Source organism: Dendropsophus ebraccatus, chromosome 3, assembly GCF_027789765.1.
Source record: "Dendropsophus ebraccatus isolate aDenEbr1 chromosome 3, aDenEbr1.pat, whole genome shotgun sequence".
NCBI classification, from domain to species: Eukaryota; Metazoa; Chordata; class Amphibia; order Anura; family Hylidae; genus Dendropsophus; species Dendropsophus ebraccatus.
The window spans coordinates 143989814-144011395 of NC_091456.1; the positions used below are offsets into that span (position 1 = coordinate 143989814).

Consider the following 21582-nt stretch of genomic DNA (forward strand, 5'->3'; position numbering starts at 1 on the left):
CCCCAATTATGCTAATACATAAATGCATTACTTGATAAAGTAATGTTGAAATAAAAAAAAATACAAAAAACTATTTGCTGAAATTGTGAAAGTCTTCAGTGTAGAAGCCCATTGGGTTAACGGTCACATTTTCCTATGTCAGACATTTGCACTAGGTCTGATTTTTAAAGGGCAATAATAACGTAGGTTATTATCCAGGGAGCAGAAACATCTCATGTCTTTTGCTCCCTGGCGCTAACTTCTGATCTTTCCACGTCTCCCCAATACGAGAGTGAGTTGGTATAAGTCACATCATGGTGTTCAGCGATTATCTCATGCAAAGATATTATGCAGCTAATGCCCACACTCGATGATTGGAACTTAGACCTGCCCTTTCTTGTCTCAGAAGGTATACTTCCAAGAAGTGGGAAGAGCAGAAGCAAGCACCAGGGAGCAAAAGACATAGGACGTTTTCTGCTCCATGGACACCCTATGTACGCTGTCATACAAACATGGGGAGAACATACAAATGTCATATCTTTCCTGGTTAAATTAAAACCAAGAACCCCAGTGCAGTATAGGCTATATTCACTTTACGTTTAACTGCAACAGTAGCTGTTAAACTGCCCGTCTCTGGGCTGCATTCAGCAGGTTCCTGCAGCCAATACTGAGGTATCAGCTGCAGGAATGTTCTTTTTTTTACAATTGACTTGCGGTCACCGCAAATCAATTAACCACACATTACATTGTGTGAACAGCGAATATTTAGCAGAAATAATCGGCATGTACATTATTTTAACGCCCGTTCTAAAGAGCGGACGGCATTGCATTGAAGTCAATACAATGCCGCCCGCTGTGTCGCCCTCTCTTTGCAGTAAAATAAGTAAAGAACGGACACTGCAATTAGCGTCCGTTCTTTAATAAAAAATTACATTGTGTGTACATAGCCTTACAATAGTAAACACTGAACCACCATGCTGCCCAATGTTAAAGGGGTACTCTGGAGAAAAAAATATTATACGCTCAGTTCAATCTATCCTTACATATATCCCAGGCAGCTAACCCCTGAAAACATACTTTTATTCTTTCCCACATTATATGCTAATTACCTGATAACTAAACATGGGGTGGGCTTTTCATCTGAACTAGTCATGGCTGGTGGGAAATCATGCAGGACCTGCAGTATCACTGAGGGGCTGTCTGTTCACAGGAAATTAACATACAGCGCAGGATAAAATAAATGTATGTTTGTGGGGTTTAGCTACCTGCCAGTGTGAAACTTGAGATATATGTAAGGACAGATTGAACTGAGCATTATTTGGCACCATTTGTAGGTTAAAACACCAAAACATGGTGATTGATTTCCTTTAGGGTAGCGTCCCATGTACCTGATTCGCGTTTGCAGCGAAATCCTCTGCAAATCTATGTACTGTGAAGGTCTATGGGGTTACATATCCGCAGCGGAATTTTTATTCCACTGCGGATATGTAACACGGCCCCTTTAACCCCCTGCTGCCCGCAGCTCCCGGCCCAGAGCATGTCGTGCACTACTTGGCTTATAGGGACCAACGGGAGCCGCGGCGCTGAGCAGGTAATGTATGCTCCGGGCCGGGGGCTGCGGGCGGCGGGGGGGGTTAAAGGGGCCAGGTTACATATCTGCAGTCAAATGAAAATTCCGCTGCAGATATGTAACCCCATAGACCTTCACACTACATGGATTCGAAGCTGATTTCGCTGCTAACTCGCAGCGTGAAATCCTCTGCGAATGCGGTACATGTGAAGGTACCCTTAAATACAATTTTTTACCTACAAAGTACCCCTTTAGGGTGCCTTCACACGTACCGGATCCGCAGCGGGTCTTACGCTGCGAATTTGCAGCGAAATCCGCTGCAAATCCATGTAGTGTGAAGGTCTATGGGGTAACATATCCGCAGCAGAATTTTCATTTCACTGCACATATGTGACCCTGCCCCTTTAAGCTCCGCAGCCCCGGCCTGGAGCATACATTACCTGCTCGGCGCCGCAGCTGTGTGTAGCTCCAGGCTCCCCTCGCTCCTCATCAGCCAATCAGTGCTGCCGTGCACTGATAAGGAGCAAGGGGAGCCGGGAGCCTCAAACACAGCCGCGGCGCCGAGCAGGTAATGTATGCTCCGGGCCGGAGGCAGCCCTGGAGCATACATTACATGCTGCAGGCTCCTGCTTGCTTCGGCGCTGCGGCGCACTGATTGGCTGACCGCCAGGAGAGGCTGGGAGGCCCTGAAGCAAGCAGGAGCCTGGAGCAGGTAATGTATGCTCCAGGGCTGCCCCCGGCCCCCGATATGTAACCCCATAGACCTTCATATTACCAGGATCCGCAGCGGATTTCGCTGCAATCTCGCAGCGTGAAATCCGCTGTGGATCCGGTACGTGTGAAGCTACCCTTAGGGTAGCTTCACACGGGCGGGCTCGCAGCGAGATTCTCGCTGCGAGCCCGGCAGGTCCTGGCAGTTCCCATAAACTACATACTTGCTGCGGACCGCAGCGAGTATGTAATTGTTCCGCGCTTAACTCCTTCTACTCCCGGCCGGCTCCCCCGCTGTAAGCAGCATACATTACCTGTCCTTGCTGCTCGGGTCCGGCGTCCTGCTCTCCCGTCCGGCCAATTAGTGTGTTGCCCAGCCGCAGCCACTGATTGGCCGGGCGGGAGAGCAGGACGCTGGACCCGTGCAGCAAGGACAGGTAATGTATGCTGCTTACAGCGGGGGAGCCGGCGGGAGTAGAAGGGGTTAAGCGCGGTACAATTACATACTCGCTGCGGTCCGCAGCAAGTATGTAGTTTATGGAAACTGACAGGACCTGCCGGGCTCGCAGCGAGAATCTCGCAGCGAGCCCGCCCGTGTGAAGCTACCCTTAAACAACTTTGTAAATTACAAAGATTTTAGTGCAAGATTTGGTCCCTGATGTTAGTGCTGTGCAAATAAACTTGCAAAGTCTTAAATATACATTATATTTCTCCTAAAGGGTATGTTCATCTTGCGCGCACACACACACACACACATTCTATCTATTATTTATCTTGTATTGCATTATTTATCTTGTACTGATCCTCAGGTACAGCCTGCGTTATGGTCTAAGCTTCATTCACAATTCTTCAGAGCTGAAATCCCACTATTCCTGGTTCACTGCCTGCACATAACTTGCTGTATGTGATTTGTATTCTGGCTCGTATGATCTTCTACCTATCTTTATCTTAGGGTACAAACACACACACCGTATATGCAGCAGATACGCAGCAAATACGCAGCAGATACGCAGCAGATTTGATGCTGTGTTCAGTTATTTAGATCTAATCTGCTGCGTATCTGCTACGTATCTGCTGCATATTTGCTGCGTATCGCAGCAGTAAATACGCTGGGTATACGGTGTGTGTGTTTGTACCCTAAAGCATTTTATTGGAAGTGAATGTAGGAAAAAGTGCCCCACTTTCTATTTACAATTATCAGAGTTGAGAATGCAGCTGTGTGTGCAATAAGGCTGTAACATGTTTACAAAATGAGGTATGCAATGCATTTATATGCAGGATTGTATTTTAAGGTTAATATACATTAAAGTGTCACTGTCGTGAAAATTTTTTTTGCAGAAATCAATAGTCCAGGCGATTTTAAGAAACTTTGTAATTGGGTTTATTATCCGAAAAATGCATTTTTATCATGAAAAAGCAGTTTGAAGCTCTCCCCCCTGTCTTCATTGTTCTCCTATGGAGAGAGCTAAAGAAAAGACCAAAACAGGACAACAAAGAGTTAATCTACAAATCCCTCACCCGTTATCTGTTCTGACCATCACCAGTGACCTGTCTGAGCTCAGATTACAGCTGTCACCCAGCTCCGTGCCTGTAATCCTCTGTTATCTGCTTTCTGCTGCCGGCTAACTCCCTCCTTCCTCCTCCCCCCTCCCCTCTCCCTAGAGCAGACAGGGGACGTCTCCTGCAACAAGTCACAATTTTCAGATTTTTCAGAGTGGATGAAAAAGAGGAAGGAGGGGGGGACCTGGGAAAAGGCTTTTTACATGCAGATAATGGCAGATTTGGCTAATAAACCCAATTACAAAGTTTCTTAAAATCGCCTGGACTATTGATTTCTGCAAAAAAAAAAAATACGACAGTGACTCTTTAAGAACTTTGCAGGTACAGTGAAAGTTTATTTGCACAGCAGTAGCACCGGTGTCCAAATCTTGCATTAATTTCTTACAAGGGTGTGGTCATTACAGTACATGCATTTAATACACATTGTTGTGTAGACATCATCTTACTCAGTCACATAGCTCATATTGTGATCTTTAGAAATTTGGTTGATACAAATGTTTATAAGGGTACAAACCCACACACCGTATACACTGCAGACACGCAACAAATACGCAGCAAATACGCAGCAGATTTGTTGGTACAGATTTGATGCTGTGTTCAGCTATTTAGACCTAATCTGCTGCGTATTTGCTGCGTATTTGCTGTGTGTTTGCTGCGTATCGCAGCAGTAAATACGCTGCTTATACGGTGTGTGGGTTTATACCCTTAGGGTATAAACCCACACACCGTATAAGCAGCGTATTTACTGCTGCGATACGCAGCAAATACGCAGCAAACACGCAGCAAATACGCAGCAAAAACGCAGCAGATTATATCTAAATAACTGAACACAGCATCAAATCTGTACCAACAAATCTGCTGCGTATTTGCTGCGTATTTGTTGCGTATCTGCTGTGTATACGGTGTGTGGGTTTGTACCCTAAAGCAGTAAATTTGCAAAGTGACTCCACCCAAAGTTCCGATATTACTTTGTCAGTTTATCCTTGGTTTTCCTGTGCAGCTGTTTGTAATTCTGTGTTGATGAGACCCACCTCGCTCTCATACCCTCTTTACTGCAGCTACTGCTACTTTAACTAAACTTGTTTTTTTGTGAAAAAGACAAGACATGAAATTCAGCTCCCACCCCAAATCACGAGTTATTATCTGAAAGTCTATTATATTTCTCTCATATATTGATGAAGGTTTTTAAGATAAAGGATAGTATGGGAAAAATGACCAGGTGTACAAAACAATACACATATTTAATCTTTTGATCCAGAAAATAAGAATGGAAAATCCATCTGGATAGGTTGAGTTTTTTTTTTTATTTCATATGTGTCATAATAAATTGGACATCTCCAGGGGTATGTGGCAAATTCATTGCAGAACTTTTTGCACTCCCTCTGTAGATGCATACATACTGTATATATCTTTATTGGGACACGTAGGGAAGAATGAAGCGTGTTTACAGCATGCTGCTTTGTGCTGAACAATGCCACAAGCAGATGTAATGGCACACAACCGTGTCCTCCCCACCTGCTCTGGGTCACACTGCTCTGTGATATTCTCGCTTTCTCTCAGCCTGCTTGTCCTCTGGTAGTTTTTCTTACTCTGAGCTGGCCTCCTGGAGGATTGGGCTCCATCTAGTGGCATACATGTGCCTTTCCACATGTATTTATAAGCTCAGCCCACAGGCTCCAGAGTCTTTTGGCATGTTCTCCTGAGGGTATATATAGTCTCCACCTTCTCACCTCTTTGCCCAGTTTTTGTTTGTCAGTCAGAAACCACATCTGTGCTTCTATAATGTAGGTGAACTTAAGAGCCTGCATATGAGTAAGTGGCATACTCAGCCCTATTAGGTGTCTGTGGATAACAGCTTAAAGGGGCACTATCAGCAGGTTTGGGCCAGTGAGCCTGCTGATATGAGCCAGCCGCTATTTACCTCAGGATTCCCTGGCACTCCTCCTTATACTGGTGTGGTCTGGTACACCAGTGTTTTTGGCTAATTACTGATATGCTAATTAGCGTGCTCAGAGCGTTTGGGGCGTTCCCCATGCTCCCGGAGCAGCCGCTCGGGCCACCTAGCCTGCCCCCTCCCAGGCCGCCCACTAATGCATATTCATATATGCATAGCAAAGGCCCTTGTTACGGGCATGTGCATAAAGCAGCCCGTAACAAGCGGCCTAGCTATGCATATATGAATATGCATAGTAGGCGGGCCAGGAGGGGGCAGGCTAGGCGGCCTGAACGGGTGCTCCGGGAGCATGGGGAATGTCCCAAATGCTCTGAGCATGCTAATTAGCATAGCAGTAATTAGTCGAAAACACCACTATACCAGACCGCACTGGTATGAGGAGGACAGTCATGGAATCCTGAGGTAAATAGCGGCTGGCTTATATCAGCAGGTTCACTGGCCCCAACCTGCTGATAGTGCCACTTTAAAAGTGTCTGTAAGGCCATTTGTGTATTAAGGCAGTGTATGTTTTTTTTTTTAATAGGAACCTATATGTGATAGATGCCAAAAAAGCAACTAATGCCACCGTCATGGGTATATGCCAAGGAGTCCTGCAATGTATAACTGGACACTGTAAAATACAGTTTGAAAAGAGCCTTAAAGGGGAACTCCAGGCAAAGGTCAAATACAAGGGAGGGCAGGGGGTGGTGAGAACATACCTATCCTGTTGCCCCTGCAGTATAACACCACTTCTCACTGTAATGGACCCGCTCAGAAATGACCACTGAGCCAGTAAGTGACTAAGGCGGGACACCTTTGCAGTCACTTACTGGCTAAGCGGGTAGTTTCTGTGGTGGCGGTGACACAGGAACCCGGGAGAGCCAGGAGACCAGAGGATGACAGTAAGCAGTGGCGCTGTAGGGCATCGGGATGGGTAAGTATCCTGCCCTCTCAGTTTTTTTACCTTTGCCCAGAGTACCCCTGTAAATGATTTTCTGGCCCCCTTCTATTTGTCGTTTCACTGAAAACTAAAGGACATTTACTTCAAACACCTATAGATAAATGAATACATGACCTCATAGGCATTTATCTTACTGTTCTAACCGTCCTCCTTTCTAATGGCCTTCTTCCCCACTAGAGGACACCATTATTTACAATGCTTCCCGCATATTATGCTGCTGTCATGCTTTCAGTCATGTTTATTCTTCTTAATAGTTTATTATTCTTAAGGCATGAGTTACAATGTGACATTTACAGCACTTAGGAAAACCTCAAGTTATGTTTGTGGTAATATCAAAAGCGTGTGATGCTTCCACAGCATGAATCAGGTATACTGTAATTATTGCTATTAGAAACTACTCTTTACACCTATAGACTGACCACTCCTTGTGGGGGGTTATGAATTATACAGTAAATCTAAGATAACGTTGCTCTAAACTGGTTACGTACTGCAGAACATCAGAGGACGTACCTAAAGTGGGAATGGTGGTATATAAATTACCATGCAATACATGGTACTTGTTAACACAATGCCAATCTCATGCTTTATTCTGGAATATCTGCACTGTACTGTATCCTATTGTTCGGTTACTATGTTTGTGGGCCCATGGTTCAATCGGCTTTTGTTTATCTGTTGCTTGTAAAAAATTTAAACTTTAATACAATTTTATTTTAAAAAAATTCATTCTTGAAATCCAGATCCAGTCTCCTGAAGGCAGCTTTTTAGTTTTGTGCTGGTTGAAAAAAAGAGACCAAACGCAGGAAGTCCTGGACATCTGTGCTCACAGTGAAGGCAATCATTTGATTGATGGATGCATTGAGCCATGACACTAAAGAATAAAGACAAAAAATCTGCCTTCAGGAGACTGGACCAGGATTTCTGGTAAGTATAGCTTTGTTTTGAAGCATGATTAAAAAAAAAGAATGTAAATTGCAAACTTGCTTTATATCATATCTACTGTTGATTTAGATTTGGAAGTTATAATGACAGGTACACTTATAGGGTGCGTTCACACGTACAGGATCTGCAGCAGATTTTATGGCGCAGATTTGAAGTTGCAGATTCAATGCAAAGTAACTCTGGGCCATCAAATCTGCTGTGCATCTCTGCTGCAGATTCAAATCTGCGCCATTAAATCTGATGCAGATCCTGTACGTGTGGACGCACCTTTAAAAAGGATCGAGGAGGCAAGGCTTAGCTGCTCAAGTGCCACAGTCTGTTATGACTAATGCCCAGCTCCTCATTGATTAATATACAAGGCGGTGCTCACACTGTCAAGTTTTTTTAGACAAAATCAAGAGAATATTTTGAAGAGACTGTCAGTCGGGTTATGATTTCCTATCTATGGGTATGTTCACACTAAGTAATTCTGCCTTAGGGCTGCATCCAACTTCTTCAGCCACCAGGTTCGACAAACCCAGTCATGATCGAGGTTCGCTCATTTCTAATCTTCATATGTATATACTACAGGTGGTCCATGGTATAAACTCATGTGATTGTCAATGTATGGCACAGATTTAAATTTTTGGAAAAAAAGTGCGATTACAAATACCACTACAACAAAACCCCAATAATATTGTATCTTAGCAGGTACAGTAGTGCCCCTGAGTTCAGTATGCTTTGTCTGTCACATAGAGGTATGCCGATGGTACATTAAGACCATTTTTTTCATAAAACAGGTCTTAATCTGGAAACCAGGAAACCATATCCCTTTTATCTGCCTGCTCTACAGCTGAGCCAGGATTCCCAAATGCAAATACCTCTCAGGGGAGAGCACTGTTCATAAAGATTTTTAGGATATTCCCAGCATACTTGCCATTTGCTTGGTGGATCACAAACCAGGAGTAAAGGGAATACATGGCATATGTGTAAGAACAGTAAGCATGCAAACATTCTGCATATTCCAAGTTAAGGTGATCATTTGTTTACATTATTGATAGCTCCTACATATGTACATATAAGGATGAATCTATTTTCCCTCCCAATTTGACTAGTTATCAGTTATAATCTTGCAATAATTTTTATTTTAACCTCCTCCCGCTGCTGCACTGTAAATTAACGTTGCTGCAGCCTATGCCTGATGTTATGTTATGCAGCGATGTTAATTTACACTGCAGAATGACACAGGTGCAGGAGCTGCGCCTGTGTCATCCGCGGCGGGTCTTGTCTATTAGTGATAATCGGGGACCCGCCGCAACTCTCAGCACTAGGGCTCCTGACAGAGAATTCTCCCTCTCCCTCTAAAGATTGTAACAGTGGCAGGGGACAGGGGAGAGGGGGCAGACATTGGAACATCAGCTTATGGGATCATTATGATGTCCAAAAATGACCTGGGCATTGATGCATCAATGACCTAAGGCCGTGAAAGGGTTAAAGGGGTTGTCCAGTGAGCAGAAGACAGCTAAAGCCTCCAGCACTGAAACATTTTCTCTCCACCGCTTCCTTCTGAGATACGCACGGGGATGAGATAGCTGGCACCACACAATAACACCTGATGCCCCGATAGCTGCTTTTTTCCACAACTTTTTCACCCCCCCCCCCCCCCCAAATGTCTCAGAAGGCTTTTTTGAGATGTGGAGCTTCAAAAAGTGAGTGTCAGGGAGCAGAAGGCTTCGTCTGTCTTCTTCCCTGTCTTCCCTTTAAAGCGATTCTGTACCCACAATCTGACCCCCCTAAACCGCTTGTACTTCTTGATGACTGCTTTTAATCCAAGATTTGTCCTGGGGTTCGTTTGACAGGTAATGCAATTATTGTCCTTAAAAACAACTTTTAAACTTGCAGCCCTGTGTTTCCATGCCCTAGGATTACAACACCCCTCCATCCCTCCTCCCTCCCTCCCTCCCTCCCCATCCTCTTCATCATTAGGAATGCCCCAAACAGGATTGCTCCTATTAATCACCTGTCTGAACACTGCACATGTAATGGATCGTTAAAGCACCTGTGCAGTGTTCAGACAGGTGATGAATAGGGAAAAGCCTGCCTGGGGCATTCCTAATGATAAGGAGGGCACAGAAGTGAGACAGAGAGGCAGTGCAAGCCCAGGGCATGAGTACTCTAGGTCACACCAATTTGACAGAGGGCAGCGAGTTTAAAAGTTGTTTTTTAGGACAATAGCTGCATCACCTGCTGAATGGACTCCAGGACAGATCTTGGAATAAAAGCAGCTATCCAACTGTACAAGCGGTTGTGGATTGTGGATACAGAGTCACTTTAAGTAACAAGAATGTTCATATGTATGATCAAGGATAAACAAATGCAGTTTACCTATGGCAGCCCCAACCAGCTGGTTCAAATGTAGTTAAACTGGGTGCTCTTTGTGGTCAAAATAATGGGGTACCCTAGAGACCCACATTTGTCTTGTTCTCAGTTGTTCTATACAATAACAGGTTAAAAGACACATCTGTTTTTGTTGGTTGGTCCTTTGACAATTCCTAAAAGTAGAGGTCTCCTTAAATATACATAAATAAATAGCAGACAATTTCAAAATGTAATATACATTAATAAATACAGCCGATATTCAAGTATCATGAACAGAACATGCATATCCATTTTCTTCATGACCTTGTAGACGTAATGTTGTTGTTTTTCTCCTAGCTAGCTGCTTTGCTGTAGAAGCTTATGTAACCTAACATCATCAAGGTCAAGATCGCATGTGTATGAAAAAATTAGGCTAATTTGTTCAACCTCTCATAATCTCCACTGTCCTACTTTGCTTTTCTTATGCACAGATTAAACAAGCCCCTGTGCTTCTGGGCATCAGTGTGGCGTACGCTGCTGAGGTCAGCGGCATTGATCAAGTGAGTTATTCACTTGGAAAAATACAACTGTACTGTATATATGTTTAATTCCTTTATAATTTAGTCTTAGTATATTCATGTAGGTTTTACTGACATTTATTTTATGTAGAATGTTTAACCCATTTAAAGAGGCTCTGCTCATAGACACTTGGATCCACTAATAAAATAACAATCCAGCAGAATCTTTCCTTTCAGCTCTGCATTGTGCCATCACTCTGGTATTCCTTCAGGAACGTAGATACATAGACATAGTGTGACACTGTTAAAGCAAGCTTGTAACCACTACAAGCCTGTGTATGTTTAAGAAAAATACACCATACCTTGGGCTCTGAAGTTGCCAGTCGGCATTGCATAGAATTTTCACCTGGAGACAAACCAAGCAATGAAGCATATGAAGGAGGATTGCTGGACTATTCTTCTTCATAGTGTGACACTGTCAGTACTGGTTGGAGATTTTCAGATAGCTCCCTATTGTGCACAGGGTGCTGAGGATGAAGGTATGTCTCTTATCTTCATCCTCAGCACTGTTGCCGTGCAGTTGTTAATGTAATCGTGTCTCCGGTAAGGCCACTAGAAGCACTGGGGGCGATGCTGTAACCCCCAGAGCAGCAATCTGCCCTGCCCCTGGCTGACCCAGGGGTAAAGCAGTGCTCCAAACAGCCTTACCAGAGACAAAATTATGTTAACAACTGCACTGGGACCATGATGAGGATGAAAGTAAGAGACATACCTTCATCCTCAGCTCCCCGTGCGCAATAGGAATCTAGACGAATTTAACCTTCGGATGTTCTATTACTACCATTCCACTTATAATTCCCCATGGTCATCTTTATTCTCATAGGTATAATATTGTGGTCAGAATGTCTTCTTATTTTTCATAGAGGGAGTTGGAGGTGTTCCCACCCTTTTCTGTGGTTCGCTATTTTCCAGTTGTGTGTTGTACTTGTCACCTTTGGATCAGAGCTATTTAGGGTAAGGGAAGAGAGGGAATATTGGCTACAGCCCTCCCTATAATATCTCTCATGCCAACCCTGGGCATACTTGTATGCCCAATGTCCCTATTGAGTTAACTGGACTTTGGATGAGTAAGAAGTTATATATGATAGGAAAATAGCATACTAGAAGAGAAGCATTGGTGAAAAGCTAATATCAGGTGAGGTTAAAGCAGTGCTGGTTTGCCAGGAGCTGCAGGTAAGGTTTCCCTCATGTACAGACATCCACACCAGAAACATTACTGTCATAAAGAAAATATCTGACATGTCACACAGGCTTGTCAAAAGTTCTCATTGGCTAGGGTCTTATTGCTATAGTTGGGAGAATCATGTGGCTGTGAGCTACCCTCCCTGGCTTATTTCTTATTCCGACTCTTTGCAGGAGATAGGATTCATTATATGTGTATGGAGCCCATCTCCAGGAATGAGTTGGCTTGAGGGTAAAGCTGAGTAGAGAAGTTCACAGATGCATTCTTCTCTTGTCTATATCTAGCAATCGGTGGGGGCCTTTGCACTGTGTGGCATTTCAAATGCCTTTTTAAAAATTACAGTAACACTTTGAAGAGTTCAATACATGGTAAGAAATCTGTAAAATATTAAGAATATGAACATCATGCTTTTTTTTACGCATTTGCAGTTTTACCCAAAATCAAAACTTAAAAAAGCCTACTGTATGTAAAAAAATAGTTTACTGCAGGGCCCTTGCATACATATCACATACAGCGTTACATTTTATCAATTGAATTTATTTATCTCTTTTGACAAATAAGTTCATTTTAATAAAAGTGTAGGTAAAGATCAGCAATTGCTCTAAATTAATAATGGTCAATATCGTGCACGTCATGATTATGGGGCTTGTCCCCGAAACGCGTAGACGTGCTGTTTTTAACATGGCTGTTGTTTAATATGCTTTGGAATAAAGATTTTTGGACATTTTAACTCCTTCACGTTTTTTTGGAGCTGTGATTTCCTTCTACTTTTAATATCGTGCACAATATCATTTATAGATAAGCAAACCCTAGCGTGTGGCATTTGGTTACCAGTGGCTAAAGAAGTTGGAAGTAGCCATAATGCCATAGGCTGTATCCATGTTCTCCAGGACTCCCTATGGCTGCATCCAACTTCTGCAGCCACTGGTAATCAAATGCCGCACACTCAGGTACAGATGGACCCAAGCTTGCTTAAGGTTCGCTCATCTCTAATGACCGTATGATATATGACATCTGAGTTTTATCTGTTTGGAGTAATTGCTGATCTTTTTCTACAAATATATTGACATTTACCTTTTTGATAAACCTATACACTTATGTCTATCTATGTATGTCGTTTGTCACAGGGCCCTAGTGTGTTGTTACACACTATCACATATAGGTTCAAACATTATTTGGCATGCACCATGATACATACATTAAACAACATATCACTAGCCTGGAGGACTTTATTTTCTTACATAAACAGTACTATACTCTGAGGGTAGAGAGAGTTTCTTCAGTAGCCTTGGCTAGAAAACACCTATTGCAGTGAGCTGGACAACATTTTTGTTGGTAACTTGACTAATTATATATAATCTCAATACTTTCCAGGTACTGTAAAGCCCTAAAATATGTTTGATTTTTCCTGGTAATAATGTTACTACTTCCATGCCCTTCAAGAATGTTTTTCTTATTACAAACATTTGATGCCTAAAAAGCACTTAATTGTCAAGGTGGTTAAGAAAATGTAAATTTATGCTACTTTTCTGTAGCAAGACTGGAAAGAAATGCACTACAGTACAAAGTAAGGCTGGGTTCGCAATGCTTCTAGCCCCAGATTAAAACTTTTACAAATGGTCCTAGTTTTACATCATGGCATGCGGCTGGGAAAATACATCTTGCAGCATGCATTGAACCTTAGAGCCAACTGCGGGGTACCGGCCTCTGTCTTATAGTATCTGCCCACCACTGGCTCTGCTTCTGCTTTGCACAGTTAATACAGTATCTATCTATCTATTTTTGAATGAATTTGTATGACATCTATATAAAGTTGTATTTGTTCCACAAAGTCACTCTTGAAAAAGATGGTGTGAGGTCATCGAAACGTCGCGTCTGCACATGCCGCTTTATACACATGTTTGAATTATCTTTTTTGATGGAATAAACCACTTTTTTACGAACTGTCTGGAGTGCTGCAGAAAATTTTATATTCTAGGTAGATTTTATATTCTATATATTCTATATAGAATATAGGTAGATTTTATATTCTATATATTCTATATATCTATATTCTATATTCTATACAATTTTATATTCTAGGTAGATGAAAGACAAAGAGAGAGAGGCGAAACAGCGGTGTCAGGAGAGGCTGTTTCCCCACACTTGACCAGGTGATCACTTGTAGGTGTAATGTCAGTGGTGGTGATGTTACAAATGACATTTACAGTTTGCCTGGCCAAAGGAAGAGACAAAAATCATGTGACCTCAGGACAGAGGAGTGGACACAGAGTAGACCAGACAGTAAGGATTTTAAGCAGGTTCAGGGGGTGAGTTGTGCACAAATGGTGAAATTCATATTTTAGAAACCTTTCACAACCAAGCGTAGATTATGGATGCGATTGAACTTGATTACATTTTTCTTAACTGGAATTTCCCTTTAACCCCTTCCTGCCCCAGAACGTACCACTATGTCCTGCTCCTGCTCTGGGTGGGGGGTTCAGAGAGGGGCCGCCTGGCAACCCTGCTCTGAAACTCCTTGATCCTTGCTGCTATCTGCTGCTGGGGACTACGGCCACTAGGGGGGCGCGGCGGTCCGATCACTGCACCCGCTAATTAGACATTTAAATGCAGCTGTCACAAGTGACAGCTGCATTTAAATGTCCCGTGTGCCCCTATCCCTGGTGTCTTGTGGGGGGTCCCCACTAGACAGCAATGCAATCAGGGAGGAAAGATCCCTTCTTCTTTTGTGGGCCGGCAGTCAGCATCGCACTGGCGCTGATCCTGGCTTGCCAATCTGTAGATCTGGGCTGCAGCAGCCCAGAGTAATACAGTTCTGATCTAATCAATCAGTGCTGTATTAGGTATACTGCAGTGATCTCTATGACGGGTACTAAAAGTTAGAGTATAAAAACTAAAAAGTTTTTTCATTAATGAAAAATCCCCTTCCTTAAAGGACAACTCCGGCGAAACATTTTTTTGGCTTATTTAACACACATTACAAAGTTATATAACTTTGTAATGTGGTTAAATACCCGGTCTGGCCCCCTTCCCCCACTTTCCGACCCCCGGAAGTTAAAGAATATATACATTACCTATTACGGTCGTCACGGTCCTCTTCTCTGGTGTCGGGTGATGTCAGAGCTGGGGGCGGTCTGGGTCTTCTTCCTCCTCGGCGTCTTCATTGAGAGTGAATGGGAGAGAAAAGGCTGCTGGTGCACATGCGCACCAGCAGCCTTTTCATTGGCTGGAGCGCATCACATGGCTTCCAGCTTGCTCAGCCCTGATTGGCTGAGCTTGCTGGAAGCCATGTGATGCGCTCCAGCCAATGAAAAGGCTGCCGGTGCGCAAGCGCGCTGGCAGCCTTTTCTCTCTCATGGACCCGGAAGAAGGAGACATCGCTGGACGGCGGACGCAGGTGACGGTGAGGCGGCCGAATGGAGTGGCGATCGTCACCGGAGGGATGGTGAGTATGGTGTCTGTGTGTGTCTGTGTTTTTTTTTTTGGGGGGGGTCCCGCCGGAGTTGTCCTTTAATAAAAGTTTAAATCACCCTCCTTTTCATATTTTATAAATAAAAATAAATAAATAAACAAACATGTTCGGTATTGCGGCGTGCTACTAAACTAATAAATTATCACATTCCTGATCTTTCATGTTAAATGGCGTAAGCGCAAAAGCCACATCAAATCCAGAAAATTTGTAAAAAAAAAAAGGTGATCAAGAAGTCACATATACAAAATCAAGGCACCAATAGTAAGTACAGATAATGGCACAAAAAATGACACCACAGACAGCTCCATAGACCAAAAGATAAAAGCGATATAAGGATGGTAATAGAGCCATTTTAAATGCAGTTAGTTTTTTTAAAAATGTTTAAATTTTTTAAGCAGTCAGATAAAATAAAAGTTATATAAATTACATATCAATTTAATCGTACTTGAAGAACATATATAACATGTCAGTTTTACTATAGGACGAGTGGCGTAAACACAAAAACCCCCACAATGAAAACAAATTGCTTTTTTTTTTCCAATTTCACTGCGCAAATAATTTTTTCACGGTTTAACAGCATACTTTATGGAAAAATTGTCTGCCATTGCAAAGTACAATTGGTGTTGCAAAAAAGAAGGGCTCATGTGGGTCTGTAGGTGATAAAATGCAAGCGTTCTGGCCTTTTAAACATGGAGAGGAAAAAATTAGAGTGCAAGAATGAAAATTAGCCCAGTCCTGAAGGGGTTAAATGCTGTTTATACTTAGGAATGAATTCTGCAATAATGCTGCAGTTCAATTTGAAATATAACAGACAAGGATGAAAATTGTGAGTGGAAACGGTTAAGTGTAATCATGAACAGAAAGAAAACACACTGCTTTATTCCTTTCCTCTGTTTTGTAGATGTTTGTTCTGATGTGCTATATTTAGGATTGTTGACCCAGTTGGCAACAAAGTACTAGTGAGAAAGTTATGAGATTGTATTCTTGTGCTACATTAAATTCAGATTCTGCCTGGTTCTTAGGATGATACCTGAAACCAAAAGCAAGCCAGCGTATCAGCATTAAAGAGGCACTAGCCCCATTTATTACACTGACTCCAATTCGAACATCTGGTTTCAGTACTTACGTAAGTGACCATGCTATATGACACCCAGCAAACATGACTGCCTGGCAGCATAAATTTAACTAAATAAATAAAGCTAACATTTATTTTTTATTTGCTCTACTAAAGTCATAAAAATCAGTTTGTTTTTAGGAGTCAGATTTTTTTTTTGTCCAGCAAGCAGCCAATGGCCACTGTGTAACATATTCACAACAAGTGTGCAAGAATAACACAGATTATATTGGTTATTTCCATTGGACAAGCTTCAAACTTCCAAGAAAAACATGTTTATCAATCTTGATGAAAGCAAACCCATTTCATGCTCTTGTAGAAGTATCCAGCTGTTGGTCAGTCAATGTGAAAACACAGAATATGAGGGGCGTGTCAGGAAATGGAATTCCCTTGTGGTTGAACTCACAACTAGGGCAGCAAAATATTACACTGCTTTACTGATGCAAATACAGGTTACAAAAACATCACGTGCATTACCTTCCAAAATCCAGGCGAGGAAAATGGCTGGATGTTCTTGTTTTCTCTACAAAAGTAACAAAAACGATATGTTCAATGTCCATAGTATCTATATGATAGTTTTTATCAATACAGCAGAAACTGCTAATACGATATTTTACCTAGAATGTAACATTGTATCTATGTTAAAGGCTGCGCCTAAGGATATCCTGAGAGTCCACAATATTACATACAACTAAATGTATCCTTTGGGCTGGGTTCACAAACAGTATATTTCAGGCAGTATTTGGTCCTCATGTCAGGTCCTCATAGCAACCAAAACCAGGAGTGGATTGAAAACCCAGAAAGGATCTGTTCACACAATGTTGAAATTGAGTGGATGGCCGCCATATAACAGTAAATAACTGCCATTATTTCAATACAACAGCCGTTATTTTAAGATAACAGCAAATATTTGCCATTAAATGGCGGCCATCCACTCAATTACAACATTATGTGATCAAAGCCTTTCTGCCTTTCTGTGCTTTCAATCTACTCCTGGTTTTGGTTGCTATGAGGACCAAATACTGCCTGAAATATACTGTGTGTGAACCCAGCCTTGGACTGCAACTGGTAATCCCATAATGTGGTAGCAATGGGAATTTGATATATTATTATTATTATTTATTTATAGAGCGCCCTTAATTCCAGAGCGCTGTACGATAGATAGGGCAGATGGCAGACTGGTACATGGGGAAGAGGACCCTACCCGCGAGGGCTTACAATCTATAAGGTACGGGGAGAGAAACAGGAGGTAAAGTGCAGCCAGTCAAGTGTGATGCAGAATTATTATAGGTTGTAACCTAGTTTGAAGAGATGGGTTTTTAGGTTACTTTTGAAGGACTTGATGGTGGATGAGAGCCGGGTGTGTCGGGGTAGTGAGTTCCAGAGTATGGGGGAGGCTCGGGCAAAGTCTTGGAGGCGGTTGTGCGAGGTACAAACAAGGGGGGAGTGCAGACGGAGGTCACTGGAGGATTGAAGGTTGCGTGAGGGATGGTAGCGGGATATCAGGTCAGAAATGTACGGAGGGGACAGGTTGTGTATTGCCTTGTACGTCATGGTCAACAGTTTAAAGTGAATACGTTGGGCAATGGGGAGCCAGTGGAGGGATTGGCAGTCGAGAGGCAGAGGCAAAGCGAGGGGAAAGGTTGATTAATCAGGCAGCAGAGTTTAGGATAGACTGGAGGGGATCAAGGGAGTTAGATGGAAGGCCAGAGAGGAGAATATTACATTAGTCCAAGCGGGAAATAATGAGAGCATGTACCAGCAGTTTGGTAGAGTCAGGGGTGAGAAAAGATCAGATTCTGGAAAGGTTTTTGAGGTAAATGCGGCAGGAGGTAGTCAGGGCTTGAATTTGAGTAGACAGTGACGTTGCAGCTAGCAGAATCAGGTACATGATATACCCGGTTTCCAGCTGCCACACCCTTGGGCGGCCTGCTGATTTTCTATTTGGTGGGACTTTTAAAAGGAGGCCCAGAGGTTTGATCTCTGCTTTTTATTAAGTGAAGTCAAATTCTAGAAATACCCTTTGAATAATTACCTCTCCGTAAAGCTCAGTTGACATTGCTGTTAGGAGTCTCTGTCACTTTTAATGCCCAGAAAAGCTCAGCATGCAGTGCTATCCTTGCTGAAAAAGCAATGGAAACCTCAAACAGAATCCCATCATTATAAAATCCCAGTATTATTATGGCACTGATCAGCCCAACTTTATTTCAGGGTTTTTAGACATGACACCATGTCTGATGAGGCAACGTTTTTGGTTATGTGACATAAGCTCTTTCTAAACATGCTCAGGGACCTATGCAGTATGGTCATATTGCTGTGAAGGAGGGGGGAGGCTGAGCTCTGACCATCATCTATGAATGTAAGTGGCCTCTTCCTGTCTTATCTATATTATTGTGTAGAAAATTAGAGAAAAAAAGATTTGTCTTGAAACTTAAACCTACCCTAAATGTGCCCTTTGTCTTTTTGTACCTGTTTTAGTATAAAGCTAGCCATACACATTAGATTTAACTTTGCTGAACCTGTCAAAATTTGATGGACGTGGATGACCACGCCCTCCCAACAAGTTCAAATATGTCAGGACAGAGAAGGGTCTGAAATGGTTAGATTTTAACATGCTCAGTTCTTTTGTTATCAGATATCTGTATGAATATGCGCTGCACTGCAGTGAAGCAGCCGCGTGGCTCTGTCATTACAGAGCGGAGCATATTCATACAGTTCCCCCACTTCAAGCATCTTATCACAGATGCTGCCCAGGTGTGTGTGTGTGTGTGTGTGTGTGTGTGGGGGGGGGGTTCTGTTACAGGCCTTTCATGTCTGTGTTTCATGCGAAAAACGAAACGTGGAAATAAGGCCTAATATGTCTGTATAAATCTAATAAAAATTAGTGCATCTCGAGTATGCTAACTATAACCATAGGCTATATCTATGTTTTCCCAGACTTCAGGCACCGGCATTTAAGTGCCGAACAATCAGACTTGAGCATGATTGAGTTACGCTCATTTCAAAAAACGAACAATAATGACACATTGGAATTTTGCCTTCCTCTGAATCAACGTAGCAGGGTAATATTTTGAACTAGATGGTCTTTTTCATCTTACTGACTATGTTACTACAAGATTACTAGTACGGTAATATATCATCATCCACATGAGTGTTTAATATAATGATGTTTATTTAAATTACACAATGTGTATTACAGAATTACAAGTCACCTGTAAAAGCTAACGTTTGGGCCATTGCACATTTTACTTCCGAGAAATAAATTAGGTTTGAAACACTGCTTTTAGCTGACAGACAACTAGCTGGACGTGGTAAAACTTTTTAGTATTGGTAATTGTCCTTAGCATCAGCAGTCAGGGAAAAAAAAAAAATCAGCAACACAAGTGATGGACCTACCAAGCATGAAATTTATGCCTGACCTTGGATCAGCAGTCAGTTTGACTGCTATTGACAATTTACAGGTATATCTGACTTTGTGAATGTCACCATGTCTTGTATAAAAGAGCCACTTGTATTTTGCTGACTGAAGTTGGTTACAAACAAAACAACAAAACAAAGGCCGATTGTGCACCTTTATTCCCATATTTAGAAATTATCTATTTATCACAAATGATGGCTGAATACCGTCGACCTTTAAAGAGAAGGCTAGATACAGATGTAGCTTAGCTGAGTTTGTCAGCACACAAGAGATGAATGCAGACTATGCTATCTTGATGTGTTATCTGTGGTTCTCCAGAGGACTGCAGGTACACCTACTGATAAAATATTAGGGCAAGTATAACTGTAGTCAGTCACGTTTATGCCGTATATTATCCAGCTCTTTGCTTTTGATGTCGTTGGCAATGACACTTTGGAGTGAGCTCAAATGTTAAAGTCCACACTCTGTTTTGTTAAGTCCAGACAGTATGCTTGCTGCTTTAATATGCAGTCACAATCCCAGCATATAACACTTGTGACAAACAGAATAAAATACTTTTACCATTTGGGAGCCATACATGTTATGTGTTCTCACCTATACACTGTGCCAATCCACTTTGTCTCCTGCTCCCTCTGCTCTCCCCCCTCAGGAAACAGAGATTCCATGCCTCTGTCTCACATTGAGATTGTTTGCTGAGCACAGGCTGATGATGCAGACAGGGGGCAGGACGTGATGTCACAGGAGGCTTGGCTGGATCTTGTCTCCCACCCCCATCAGCATCTCTTACCAGCCCTGCAGCCTACACCTGAGCAGAGGGAATGAAAGAAGCAGGTGCTGGAATTTCACTGATTGAGAAAAAGTCTGCAGTGAAATTAGGGCGATGATCACACATGTTGGATTGCAGTACTACAGCGTCTTCACAAAAATGATGCAGTGACACTAATAAATTATGCTAAACGGCCCAGAGCATCAGAGCCGACACTGGCAATCCCACCTGGACAAAAACGAGGCATAAACAGTATATCCCATGTGTGACAATCCCTACTCTCAGGTCACGTCACTGGGGCTATTTACACTATTGAGCTTACCAATCTACCACATAAATTCATATACAATTCCGTCTGGATGATAGAATTATGCTAGATCACTCACATAGGTGTCCCGCACCCCAATACCTCTTACAACTATTCGCTGCCACCACGTATACTTATCAGGCAATAGAGGCCTATTATGGATATTCCACTATATTCCAACACTTAAACTAATCCCAATATAACACAATGGTACAACTAATCTCCATATAGCATACTGATAACGTTTTACTCCCTTCGAAGGTATAAGTTCTATAAGACTACAAGGAAAGACTTATTAATTTTTAAAGTTTAATACACAATAATGCAATGCAATACAAAAGATAGATGTCAGATAAAAACAACAAGATTACAAAAAATACATACATACAAACAAACAATGCAAACAGTTGTAAAAGAAAAGGGATAAAGAAAATAATATCTTACTGCCGAACACAAGTAGTATCCTGTCTGTGGGGTACAGCAGAGAAATATAGGCATCCCCTCCAAGCGTTATGTGGATCCCCCAAAGACTGACATTGATCCTCCAAAATTTTTCCCTCCAAAATCCTGGCCAGTGATGTCACTGGGAGGAGGCCGGTCACAGGGTAATGAGGGCACTCCTCTTTTTATGAATGTATTCTGTGGTGTATCAATCCCACACTTATCACTAGTTTAGAGGATAGGGACCTCCTATAAATATGACATAACCATCAATCACCTGGGCATATCCCAAGCAACCATTTGATACCAAACA

The 21582-nt window shown here is 42.4% G+C and overlaps 1 protein-coding gene across 1 annotated transcript in view; it reads left to right on the forward strand.

Moving 5' to 3' along the window:
- Positions 1–21582, forward strand: part of ATG10 (autophagy related 10) — a 150409-nt gene that overhangs the window by 2485 nt on the left and 126342 nt on the right. The window lies entirely within an intron of this gene.